Raw genomic sequence first — 12,183 nt, 5'->3', positions numbered from 1 at the left:
GGTTCAGACATCCAGATGTTCGACACGAGTGCTGAACCGAGGTGAACTTCGTCTCATCAGACCACCTTCCAACGAGCTGACTTGGCCTGTGACTTAACGAGCAGAAGGCGGGCTAATTAGCCGATGGGTGCCATCAAAAGGCCACCTTGTAAGGCGACGGGATCACTCCATTATGGATGAGATGTGGCTCAGGAAGCCCGGTCGTCATGGCAACACACCGCCATCACACAGCAGCTGCTGATGTTGGCATTTGTGACTGATCAACTGATAGGGGCTTGGTCCCCTCAGGTTACAGAGACGGCATGTGACCTATGTTGGAGACCACATTTGCATTAGCTGTTCACTGTGAGCTTCAGTCAGAGGATGAGGGCTGTAGAATAGCTACAGTTAGTGTGCAATACAATTGTTTTTGTTGTTGTTGATTTTGTCTCATGAACAATTTACAGATATGGCCCACGTGGATTTCATGGTATTCTAACTTTCTGTAGGTTTTTCTGCTTCTCAACCTTAGTCCCTGTGATAAAGGGACAGCAACATTTTCTCAGCCTGTCTGCAAATCTCTGAATTACACTCCTACTTGGAGCAGGCTTGTAACAGACCCTCAGCGAACGCCAGAGAGTTTGTTTACAAGCTTGTGAGAAATTTCACAGGCATGATGGAACAGAAGAGATCAACTGTTCATCATATTTTAATTGAGCTTTGTCAGGCTGAGTGCACATGCTGTTGCTGGAGATTTATAAGAAATGATATTCTATTATATACAGACAGTGATAGAGCCAGAATATGTTAATCGAAGCAAGAACGTGCTGAGCATTTCTTACAATGCAGTGGGACATCACTTATATTAATTTTATCTTTTTTTCTGTAGGCTAAGTAACGCATTTCCTTGGTCACTTACTTTTACTATTTGGTGATACAAGCATGACATCCATCTAGAACATACCACGAAGAAACATTTAGTAATTTTATTTTATGATCAGTAGCTGTGAAAATGTTGTTATTAAGCATTAATAAAGTGCACAAGCGCATTAGAATTTAGCTGAGTGATTGTGCTCATCAAGTGTGTCCACATGGGAGTGAGAGTTGCAGAGAAATGGTTACTAAAAGTTACTCGTGGAAAACAGCTGTTACTGGATATAACTACTGTTCTCTGATTATGTGTTTAGCCTTCATTACACAGGCCTAGAGACCGGTCTGCACCCTCCTGCCAATGGAGAATATCTACCTCCAGAGTAAAGTTGTGCCTCAGATCTCTGAGGCACAACTTTACTCTGGAGGTCAACACATCAACACAATCAACACATTTCAAAAAGTGCAACTTTTACTTTGAAGACAAGTGGTCTCGGTTTCCAGTTTGGGGTTATAGTTTTCAGTCTGCAGTCTTCTATGCAAAGAAATGGCAATCGTAGCCACCTGCTAACAGTCAAAGACACTGTAAGGAGAATTTAGGTATTACACCCAATATCGCTTTGCCACTAATTTCCTGCTAGCGGCTGGCAGCAACCTTCACCAACCACTTGTCAATCAGTCACTTTTTTTTTTCCTAGCGACAGGTGGTTACCATAGCATTGCTGACCAATCTCTAGGCCTGCATAATCGAGGCTCTAGCAGTCAAATTCACAGCAGCTGCCATGAACCATTTGCAACTAGTGAGAGAATATTCATTTTTCTCTTGTTGCAACCAGTGGTCGTCAGCTAGTCTCCAACCAGTCTGTGTGAACAGAACTTAAAAGCCTTCACCTCTGTCTGGCCCATGGATAGACACAGAGTATGCCTCAGCTTGAAGATACTTTTTAAAATGTGGTAGTGCTATTTTTAAATTAGATTTTATAATTAAACAATTTTTCTGGTGGCTGAACTAGTCTTTAATTATTCAGGAGGTCCACATGTCGAAACTGTGATCAAACTGAGATCTAGCTGTCAAGAAATGGCCAACCCGTCTTTTCACAAATAGGTAGCTGCATTAGCAGAATGGAACTCTGTGTGTCAGTTAAATTGTTGCCGAGACAGAAATACAACCTGTTAAAGGGCAGCACCTGTCAGTTGTGGCCTCAGACACTGAAAGTCCTTCTATTTTCTATTCTGCTCGTCTAATGTGAATGATTTACACCCCGGCATGCTGACAGAATTCAATTAGCTCCCTGCTAGGACAGAAAAACAGTATTGGAAGACCTTGCCCAGAGCCTTTTCTACACTACAAATAACACGCTGACCAATTACTCTACACTTTAAAAAGGAGAATGAATGTACTTTTTTTAAAATGATTTCAGCTGCAACTGTTAAGAAAGCCTGTGCCCAAGCATTACTGTTGAGCACATCCAGCCACTTGATTCATTAATAAAATTTTAGCAGAGTAGAGACATTACATCAAAATGTCCTGTGAGTATACCCAGTGATGATGGTATGAAGTGGCTCAATCTGTGCTGCAAGTTGGAGCAGAGCTGCTAGAAGTGATCATCTCTCAGCACAGGTGACTTGTGGGAACAAGATCCCAGCCTTCTGGGGAAGCCTGCCACCTCTGACCGCCCTGAATTATTCATCGGTTACATGCCGGACCACTGCGAGTATGCCAGGGTCGTCAAGGCAACCGCAGCCTTTTCCTGCCCACACAAATAACCACATACCCACATGATTCAAAGTGCCGTACTGAAATTCATACTGTAAAATTTAAACGAGGGAAAAAAGAATCAACCTGACTTTTAATGAAACCAAAACCATCGTCTGCACCTCATGACCCCAATGCGATGCGATGACTGCAGAGGCTTAGCAGGGCGCTGCAGCACATTTAGCCCCTAGTGCCTACACACACACGCACACAAACACACAATGGCTTTATGCATGCCATGTCCACCCTCTCAGTGGCCCCATTAGGATGAAATGTCACAAAAATGTCATGGAAAAATGTCAGAGTCTGATCATACATACTGATCAGAACAGCGGGCTTTAAGTGGATAATCTTTTGGGAGCTTGTCAAAGTATTTTAATGACTTAAGATAATGAAAAATGACAGCAAGAAACATCAAGATTATGGCATGTGACAGGAGCTGCAGTATGACATCAATCCTAAAAGACAAAAACCTCCATGAGGCTGTTTGATATTCAGGTTTCAAAGTACATTAATTTCTGCGATGAAGCCCAATCGCTAATTTAAACACAGTGAAATGTGATTACATGCACGCAGGAACAGATTGAAACAGTTGTCATGACTCACAAAACTATGCGTACGTTTATATGTACACACACACCCCAACACACCCCTGAGCGTTTGTCAAAAGCCTAATTGACAGACTTACACGTGATGCCCCATTGGCATCATCTAATGTTGCTGTTGTTAGTGACATTAAAGATTTAACAGCTCAGTAAGCTGTGACCAAAGACGTGTCTTAGAAAGAAGGAGACTGACATGCAGGGAAAAATTCTGAACAAAATATAATAACAAGTGGCTGCTCAGAGAAAGTCAGGTGTGCGTGCGTGTGTGTGTGTGTCTGCTTGTGTACGTGTGCATGATTATGAATCATTTACGTCTGTGCAGGTGTTGTTGTATTTCTCCAGGATTGGGTGAACAGACTGACACAGACACCCCAGTGGCTCACAAATCTGCTCTCTTACCAAAGCCAAATGACGTCAAGAAATGGTGTGTGTGTGTGTGTGTGTGTGTGTGTGTGTGTGTGTGTGTGTGTGTGTGTAATCCATATGATTCCTCAGTGAGAAACGAGGGCGAAGCGCACCAATATAAATACACTCATAAATATGCCTGCGTGCACTCAGACACAGGAGGTGAGCTCATGCACACTAAGTGTACTGTATGTAGGAGGAAAATACGGCTGCAGGGAAACAAAAGCAACAATTTAATATTGACTTTGTTAAAGATAAATTGTTAAGGAATAGCCAGCCCAGCCACTGATGGAACACGAAGCCTGTGCCGCAAAAGGACGTGATGCATTTTCAATTGGGGGCTATTTTGGAGAACTGTGTAGTTAAGTTGTTAATATCAGTGCTGATAACCACCGTGGCGCAGGGAAAGTATAGAAACATTCAGTCTTCATTAACTGTAAAGTCAAGGAAAAACACACCAAAGTACTAAGCACACTGTTTGAGTGCCAAGCAATTTCTGGGAAATAAAAAAAAAAGAAAAAAAAGAAAAAAAAAAAAAACACACAGTGAACGATTATCACCAAAAATAGCAAATGAGGTCTGTTAACACTGTTTTCTAGTGTATGGTGTTATATTAAAACATAAATTCTCTCTATGACCTGCAGGACACACAGGCACATGGTGTGTCATCCACACACGTTCGCATCAATTGTTTTCCATTATTCAGATGCCACTCAGGGGCTGAGCATGCCAACTGGTAACATGAGCTGAGATGTGGGGATGAAGCTCTCCCATTCCTCACACAGTGACAACAGCACTGAGTAGTTTGCACTGGGCAGCACTTGAGCTTGGCTTTAGCCCAGTGCTGAAAGCAGCTACACTGCCTACATAGCTATGTAAAGAATATAACACAGTAATAGTTTATTTAATTATTGTAAACTTACTCAAGGGATAGTTTGTCAAGCATGATTTTGTTGCCACAGTTGGATGAGAACTTCTCATCCCATTCTTGTTTTGTGACCATTTAAAAATTACGCTAAATACAGAAGACAATAAGCTTTGATTAGCATAATGCCTAGCCCAGACTGCACAACATTTTTGCCCTTTATAATTAGGGGGGGGGGGGGGATGTGTATCTGAAAATCTTTCCTTTCTGTGACCTTCTGTGCGCGCTGTCTTTGAGGACACGTGCGATGGTCATCAGGAAGGAGACTCTAGCTAGAGATTTGCAGAAAACAAAGTGACACTGGATGTGCTCAATTTCAGCTCCAACACCAATGCCAATCACCACATCGGTCAGTTCAGTCACAGACTTGAAGGAACTGCCATCGAAGACTCTGAAAACTTGTAAGAAGCTACTTCCTCTGATTGCAGGTCTGACTTTCACTTGCTGTGACACACTATGAAATACAAAATGATCAAGTTGCACTTTCATTCCTGATGCAAAGCAACACCCTACTTTGTTTGTTGCAGGTCATAATCAGGCTCAATTCATGTAGTCTGACCTGAATTTGAAGCTGATTCAGAACAGCCATGTTGTTAAATGTTAAACTAGCAAGTTGGTATTAAAAAAAATTTAATCACTGCATAGGTATAACTAGAGCTGGGCGATAGAACGATAACGATATGTATCGCGATATAACTTTTTCTCGATAGAGAAATTAAACTATCGCGATAGACCTCGCCGCTCTTGTCCACTTAAAAAAAAAAAAGAACAGCCAATCCAAATTACGTAGCGCAGAGCCGAACCAATCACAGCCGCAGCGTCACGTCACGTGACTTGTTACGTACAGCACAAGTGCCAAGCCGCACATGTGTATTTGTTTGGGAAGCAGCCAGCCACCGTACCGCCCGGGTAATGGAGGAAATGAGTGCGCCGACTAGAAAAATCAACCGAGCGTGACCGAAGAGAAAACTGATGATGGTTCCAATGCCGGAGAGATTGTCGAACGGAAGAGCCATAGAAGTTCCGTAGTGTGAAGGTATTTCGGCTATTTCAAGTCTGACAAAAAACAGAGTAGCGTGCACTGTAAATTGTGCCGAAAGCAAGTCTGGAAATACAATAAACTGGTGCATGCGCTACGTCCACACGTACCCGGGTATTTTTGAAAACGCAGATTTTTCTATGCGTTTGCACCTTTCGTCCACACGTAAACGGCGTTTTTGGTCACTGAAAACGAAGATTTTTGAAAACTCAGTTTTTGCATTTACGTGTGGACTAGAAAAACGGAGAAAACGCAGCGTCAAAGGTGTGCGCATTTTTTGACGTCACACTGTGCGCCACGTTATTGTTTCAGTGAAATGAATTTCTACAATACTGTTACTGTTAATTCTACTCTCTGCAGTGTTTAAATGCTTACATATACACACAGTTACTGTCCCTCCACACATACGACTCGGTTCTGCTTCTATGCCGCAGCTTTGTTTACTTTTTCCCACCGAGGCTTCTAGACTTCTGATTGGCCAACATTTCTGCACGGTTAGGAATCTAGCGCCACCTGCTGCTTTGGCATGTTCATAGCAGCGTTTTCCTTCATTTCTGCCTTTATGTGTGGACGGGATTATTTTTTAAAACGAAAACGGAAAATCTCCGTTTTCAAAAATACCCGTGTACGTGTGGACGTAGCCTCAGTCTCTGACTGGAAGCGCTAATTCGTCATTCGGCTTTTGTCAGACTAAAGTAACTGTTAAAACTGTTTGAAAAGCTCAGCTATACAACAAGGAGAGATTGAGAATTTCCTTTTAGTTCTCAGTTTATTTGATATTGACAAAAGTTAGTCAATTTTGTCTGTTCTTCTGTAAAACGAACTAAGATTTATTTTTAGAATTAATATTTTGTTTCTAAGTGGAATTGACAATTTAGTTTGTTTCGTTTGTTCTATTTTGAAACTTAAACGCTTTAGCGGCTGCCTTTTGTGTAGTTTGCAATATTTGCCTTTATTTATCTGAAAAAGTCTCATGTTCCTTAAGTACATCTACCCTGTTGAACTTATTATGGGAAATAAATATTTAAATAAAAACAAGCTGCTGATTATTTCACATTTTACTTGTGAGCAACGGCACATTTAAATCTTACAAATATAGTTATTTGGCTTATATCGTGATAGATATCGTTATCGCCTGAAATGAAAAAAACATATCGTGATATGAAAAAATCTTATATCGCCCAGCTCTAGGTATAACAATACATTCCAGTTCAAGTTTGTAGGATAATTAATATACATGTAAATACAGATGTTTATTGATGCTGATTGATGCATTTATAGTTTTGGACAGAACAAAGCAAGCCATCTTCATTTTTCAATTATGCTAAGCTAACAAGCGTTTATATTTGTTACAAAGATGTAAAGTGTATGCTTCTGTTTTACACTTATGGCCGGTCCATTACTGTGCAACAAAAGATCAAAGTTCGGTTCTGCCTTATGATTGATGATGATCGGCTCTTTCACGATTCCTCACTAACAGGTGAGCAAACAGAGCGAGCTGACAGAACTCTTGGTTGGAGTTAATAATCACAGCCGACAGTCAGCAGAGTCTAGCCAAACCACCTTTTATTAATTCATTCATCCATCTGAGAAAGGATGTGTTAACAGATGGGAGTACAACTTTGCGCTGTCTTTGTTTTACAGTAGATTATCTTTGACTAAGCAACTTGTCTTTGTCTCTAGTTGCACAGTGGCATGATTCAAACACTTCAAACACTCAGAGCGCAGCTCTGCACCTGATGCCTCCCAGTGAAACACTGAGTGTAACCAAGGCAGCGTGACGCTCACGAGGCTTTAGTGGGTGCACATCGGTGTTGTTGTGCTCCAAGAGAATCTCAAATGTAAATCACAGATCACAGAAATACCTGCAAGCAATACAATTAACATTTTGAGTGATTCGGCCATCTTTGGACACAGATGGAAATATATATGGTCATGTTTTTATAACATAATAACATATTTATATTCATATAAACATATTCAAAGTATTCAAATTCCAGAGGAAAAACAAACACTTAGGAAATGTTTCAGACACACTTTTCTCTTAAAGTTGTTCCAGTGTTTCGGCAAAATTCTGCTTTTCTTCCTGTAACTGACAGGACACATAATCATCTTTGTAAGGCTTCTCCAGTGGAAACTTATGTTATGTACATAATAAATGAGTGACTATTTGTAGTGCTCCATATTACAGCTTTATTGTACAGTATAATTCAACTGAAAATGTACTGTGAAACTAAACAGATTATTAATCTCACAGTGGTTAAATAACAAAAATATGTAGATTAGCAAAGAAAATTAGGAATCAACACATGCTACACTGGCAAACTTCTGGCTTCAACGTTAGCATTAGCATTATAAGGAACCCAGACAAAGTCCTTTTAGATACTGCACTTTGTGTCATGGATATATCTTCCAGCATACCATGTTAAAGTTGGCTCAGGGGCTTGCATGCCATGTTGCTAACATTAGGGATGCAACGATACCAATTTTTTCAAACCAATACGATACCGATACTTGGATCTGAGTACTTGCCAATACAGAGTACAAAAACCGATACTTCTACCACACACACACACACACACACACACACACACACACACACAAATGCAATGAATTGGAAGACAGGTTTTATTTTATTCTCTGCCGATAAATAATATATTAATAAAAATGACCACAAAAAAATTTCAAGTGACAAATAAGCACTTCTGTTAAATTATTGCAGAGTCTCCAAATTGAAATTTAACAAAATATCACTGAACTATTGGCACTGTCTCGAGCTTTCGGAATAATAAATAAACACTTCTGTTTGGAATAAAATAAATACAAATTAGGTTTGAGAATAAAATAAACTTTAAAGTTGTTGCAGAGTGTCCATATTGTAAACAAACAAACAAAATAACGAAAGTATTTGGCATTGACGAACTCCCCATCTGCCCGTGGATCATCAGTCCACTCTGCCGTTAAACCGAGGACTGACATCGCGCACACACTGCTTGTCTTTACCTCTTTAGAAAGTTTTGGCACCATTATCTCCCTGATGTGTGGGCGGCTGGGAATTTCATATCGCAGCTCGGGTATGCTGAGAAGAATCCTATGTTTTCCACGACTGGCATTGGCTGGTCATCCAGAGCGATAAAATGAGTCAGAGCCTCTGTTATTTTAACTGCCCGTGGATTTTCTCTTGACATTTTTCATCGCTTTTCCAAAACCTGAGTTAAAGTTGGCTGTTCCCAGTCCACACTGCTGACATTTTGTTTAGCCTAGCTACAGCAGCCTCCAGTTTCTCTTTTTTTATCTGGAGCTGCCAGTCTGACTCGTCTAACCCTGTGCCTGTTTAATGCAGGATGTCCCCCTAGTGGCCAATCTAGAAAACTACAACAAAAATGACAAGCCACCCTCTGATTAACGAAATAAGTTAGTATCGGTTCATGGTATCGGTTAACTTTTACGAGTATGAGTACACACACATTTTACAGTATCGGCCCCGATACCCGATACCAGTATCGGTATTGGTGTATCCCTAGCTAAGATGATTTTTGATTATCTGAATAAGCATCGAGTTGTAAGAAAACTAGCTACTTTATGCAACTATTTTTTGTTTAAATGATATACATTTACTTTACCTGGTAGCATGCTAAGCACTGCCACTAAAAGGTAGTGGTAAAGCATATAGAGGCTTTATTTACCGACCACTATTAAACAACAGAACAGAAGAAGAATACACGATTAACTGCGAAGTGACAGATTGATGAAACATCTGTGAGACTATACAGACAGCTACTTTCAACTTTAGGAAAGAAAAGGAAGGAAAATTATTTCAAGGCCAAACTGTGTCAGGTACAGCTAGCAGAAGACAAGAGTACCACAACTATACATAGTCATTTAAGGGGGGTTTAAGGGTAGGAGGTGATCTTGGAAGTATAACAGTGTAAAATGGAATCATACATTTCCTTGAAATGAGTATCTCCAGTGTAGTTACATTTTGGTATGTGTGTTAGAAGATCAGCATGAAATCAGATACACCAGAGGCTGATCAGCCAGTCATCCATCATGGCCAATCAGCTGAAAACAGCCGACTGGCCCATCGATCTGTGCATCTCTACTTCAGACAAACTTGGAGCGTGGCCGAGCACAGCTCGGCATGTCTCTGCATTTGTGACACTAAGTGGAGAAAACGCTTATAAAATATTAAGTTACATTTCTCCCTCTAACTGTCTGATATTGTCAAACAGGGATAGGGGGGAAATCTCTCTGTTTTAATTACTCTGAATTATGTAAGAGCTAATGATAAAAATAACCTGAGATAAATCAACTGCCTGCAAGGCCCACCTACAGCATGACGCCTCGCAGAGAAAGCATTTACTTTATTGGCTGTCGCACAAAAAACGTTGGCTCATCCATGTAAAATCAATCTGGACTGAAACAGAAAATAATACTCACAAGGAGATAAACAAAATTAAGTCGAGCCTGAGCCATTGTTAATGGCGCTGTCCAATTTGCAGAGAGAATTACTTCAGGGGAGACAATCGAATGGACGAAAGCTGAAGAGCTTTCAGAAATCTTTCTGCAGTAGCCATGTATAGTGCTGAAGTGAGGTGTTACACGTTCCTATTAATTACTCTTATCACCGAGTGACAGGCTGTCCTTCCTGTGAAAATGTCATCCAAAGCAAGAGGAAACAGGAGAAACAAGTGGGGGAATGACAGCATTACAGCCACTTTGTCTGTGAAGACAAATCCAGGAAGGTCGGCAGCAAAGGCTCCATCCAAAAGGGTGAGGTTTTCTAAAAGACCGCAGTCTGACCAGTAATCACAGGGCAGGCTCAGGATGACCTCCCACCTCAAACCACACCTGTTAATTAGAGGAAATACTCATCTGTGTCTACTCTCTAGAACACTTGGTGTAGGAGTAAACACAGCCCTAACAGCTGAGCGAGTGGCTCCAGTGAAAGCAGCACAGTCTCCAAACAGAAACTGTTTAGAAAGATTGCGAAACTGCAGCCAAATTCTACCAGCCTGGAGTGGGACTGCACAGCATGTGCTTTACTGTGACTTTGCTTTTCTTTGAATACCCCTTAGGATCAAATTAAACACTTTCTTTTGGGGGTTTTTCTTTAAGCCTCATTCATTGCTCTTTTCTCCCATGCCGGGCATTCCCAATTGAAGCAACTTGTCAGTTTAAAGCCCACCTGATGCTTAAATCAAACTTGTTGTTGTTGTGCATAGCAGAGTGCAACTTTCGGCAGCCTCGACGCCTCTCTCGTCTCATTTGTGACAAAGACGACAGCTAAATTAGGGACCAGAAAATGTCTCGCATTACAGCAGAAAGCCCACTTTTCACTAGCAAATGAATGAGAACGTGTGGAGGCTTTTTCAGTCCTCCACACGTGCATGAAAACACAGAAATCATAGATATCAAACTACTGTAAGCACGCTTGTGAGCTCGCTGGCATCTTTACCTGACAGGCACAGCAGGGGCTCATCTTGAGGTACTTTGCATTAATATGCACACTGGTGCTGTTGCATTTATTTGTAGGTTGTCAAAGTTAATCAGCTCCAGACCATTTGGCTTCCTGAGAATGACTTATTAAAGTTGAGAGACTTTGAAAAAAGACAAAAAAGAAAAAGAGAGCCACGACCGCTGAGCACATTCACAATTCAGTGACACAAAGAAACAACAGATGCAAGGGCTGGAGGTGGATAATAAGATTCAAGTGGAGGTGGACGACGTGGGAGAAGGGAACGCTCTGCGAGAGAACGATGATGTTAACGCTAATAATGCGTTTTTCACCAGGTTAAATGGTACCGAGCAGCACGGGTTATTATTATTATTTTTATTTTTTTACCAGAGATCAGGTCAGTGCTGCCTCTCTGCCTCTGGCATGCCCAGCTTGCAAATCATGTGGAAATGTGGATGTGGGACTCGAGTCACTGTCAGTACACATGCCAGGATGATCCTGTGCAGCGGCTCCTGTTTGCATGTGTGTGCATGTGTGAGAGAGACAGACAGGAAAGGGGCTGCTGAGCGCAGTGTCACAGCCTTCTCTGGATGTAAAAGGGGCAGACGTGCACGGCAAAAGCCACAGATTAAGTTGCACACCATCTTGAAAGAAACACTAGCAGAAGTTGGAGAGATTCTTTTTAAAAGTCTGAGTCTCAGAGTTCATTGGCACAACACTTGTAGCCTGAAGACGTTCAACTACCCATTAAGCCGGGCGGTCGTTTCAGAATACAAGCTGCCTTTGTGAAGGAACCTTCCCTGCTTTGTTAAATTCTCATCTGGCTGCCCACATTGTTCTCTGTGACCCCATAAGATCTCCTTCCTGCAGAGTGAAGCCTTAGACCTGAGTTTGTTTGTTTTTTTGTTTGTTTTTGCAGACACGGGGTATGCGAATGCAGTAAAACCACTAAAACACAATAATCTCGCACATACCCACTCTGAATGTCTGCCCATTGACTTCTGACATCGTTGCTCATGCTGGCTCAGTTTTTAAAATCATAGGGTTATGCATTGTTTACATACCTAGATAAGAGTGGAAATGTTATTTTGTTTGTGTGTGGTTTTTTTTTTTGTTTTTTTTTTACATTAAGGTAGCCCACATTTT

The 12,183-nt window shown here is 41.2% G+C and overlaps 1 protein-coding gene across 2 annotated transcripts in view; it reads right to left on the bottom strand.

The window, feature by feature from the left end:
* Positions 1-12,183, bottom strand: part of mmp16a (matrix metallopeptidase 16a (membrane-inserted)) — a 75,575-nt gene that overhangs the window by 62,494 nt on the left and 898 nt on the right. The gene's annotated exons all lie outside the window — the stretch shown is intronic.

This window comes from Astatotilapia calliptera, chromosome 9, assembly GCF_964374335.1.
Source record: "Astatotilapia calliptera chromosome 9, fAstCal68.1, whole genome shotgun sequence".
In the NCBI taxonomy this organism is placed as follows: domain Eukaryota; kingdom Metazoa; phylum Chordata; class Actinopteri; order Cichliformes; family Cichlidae; genus Astatotilapia; species Astatotilapia calliptera.
The sequence above is the reverse complement of the archived record's forward strand: the minus strand, read 5'-3'. Positions and strand labels throughout refer to the sequence as shown.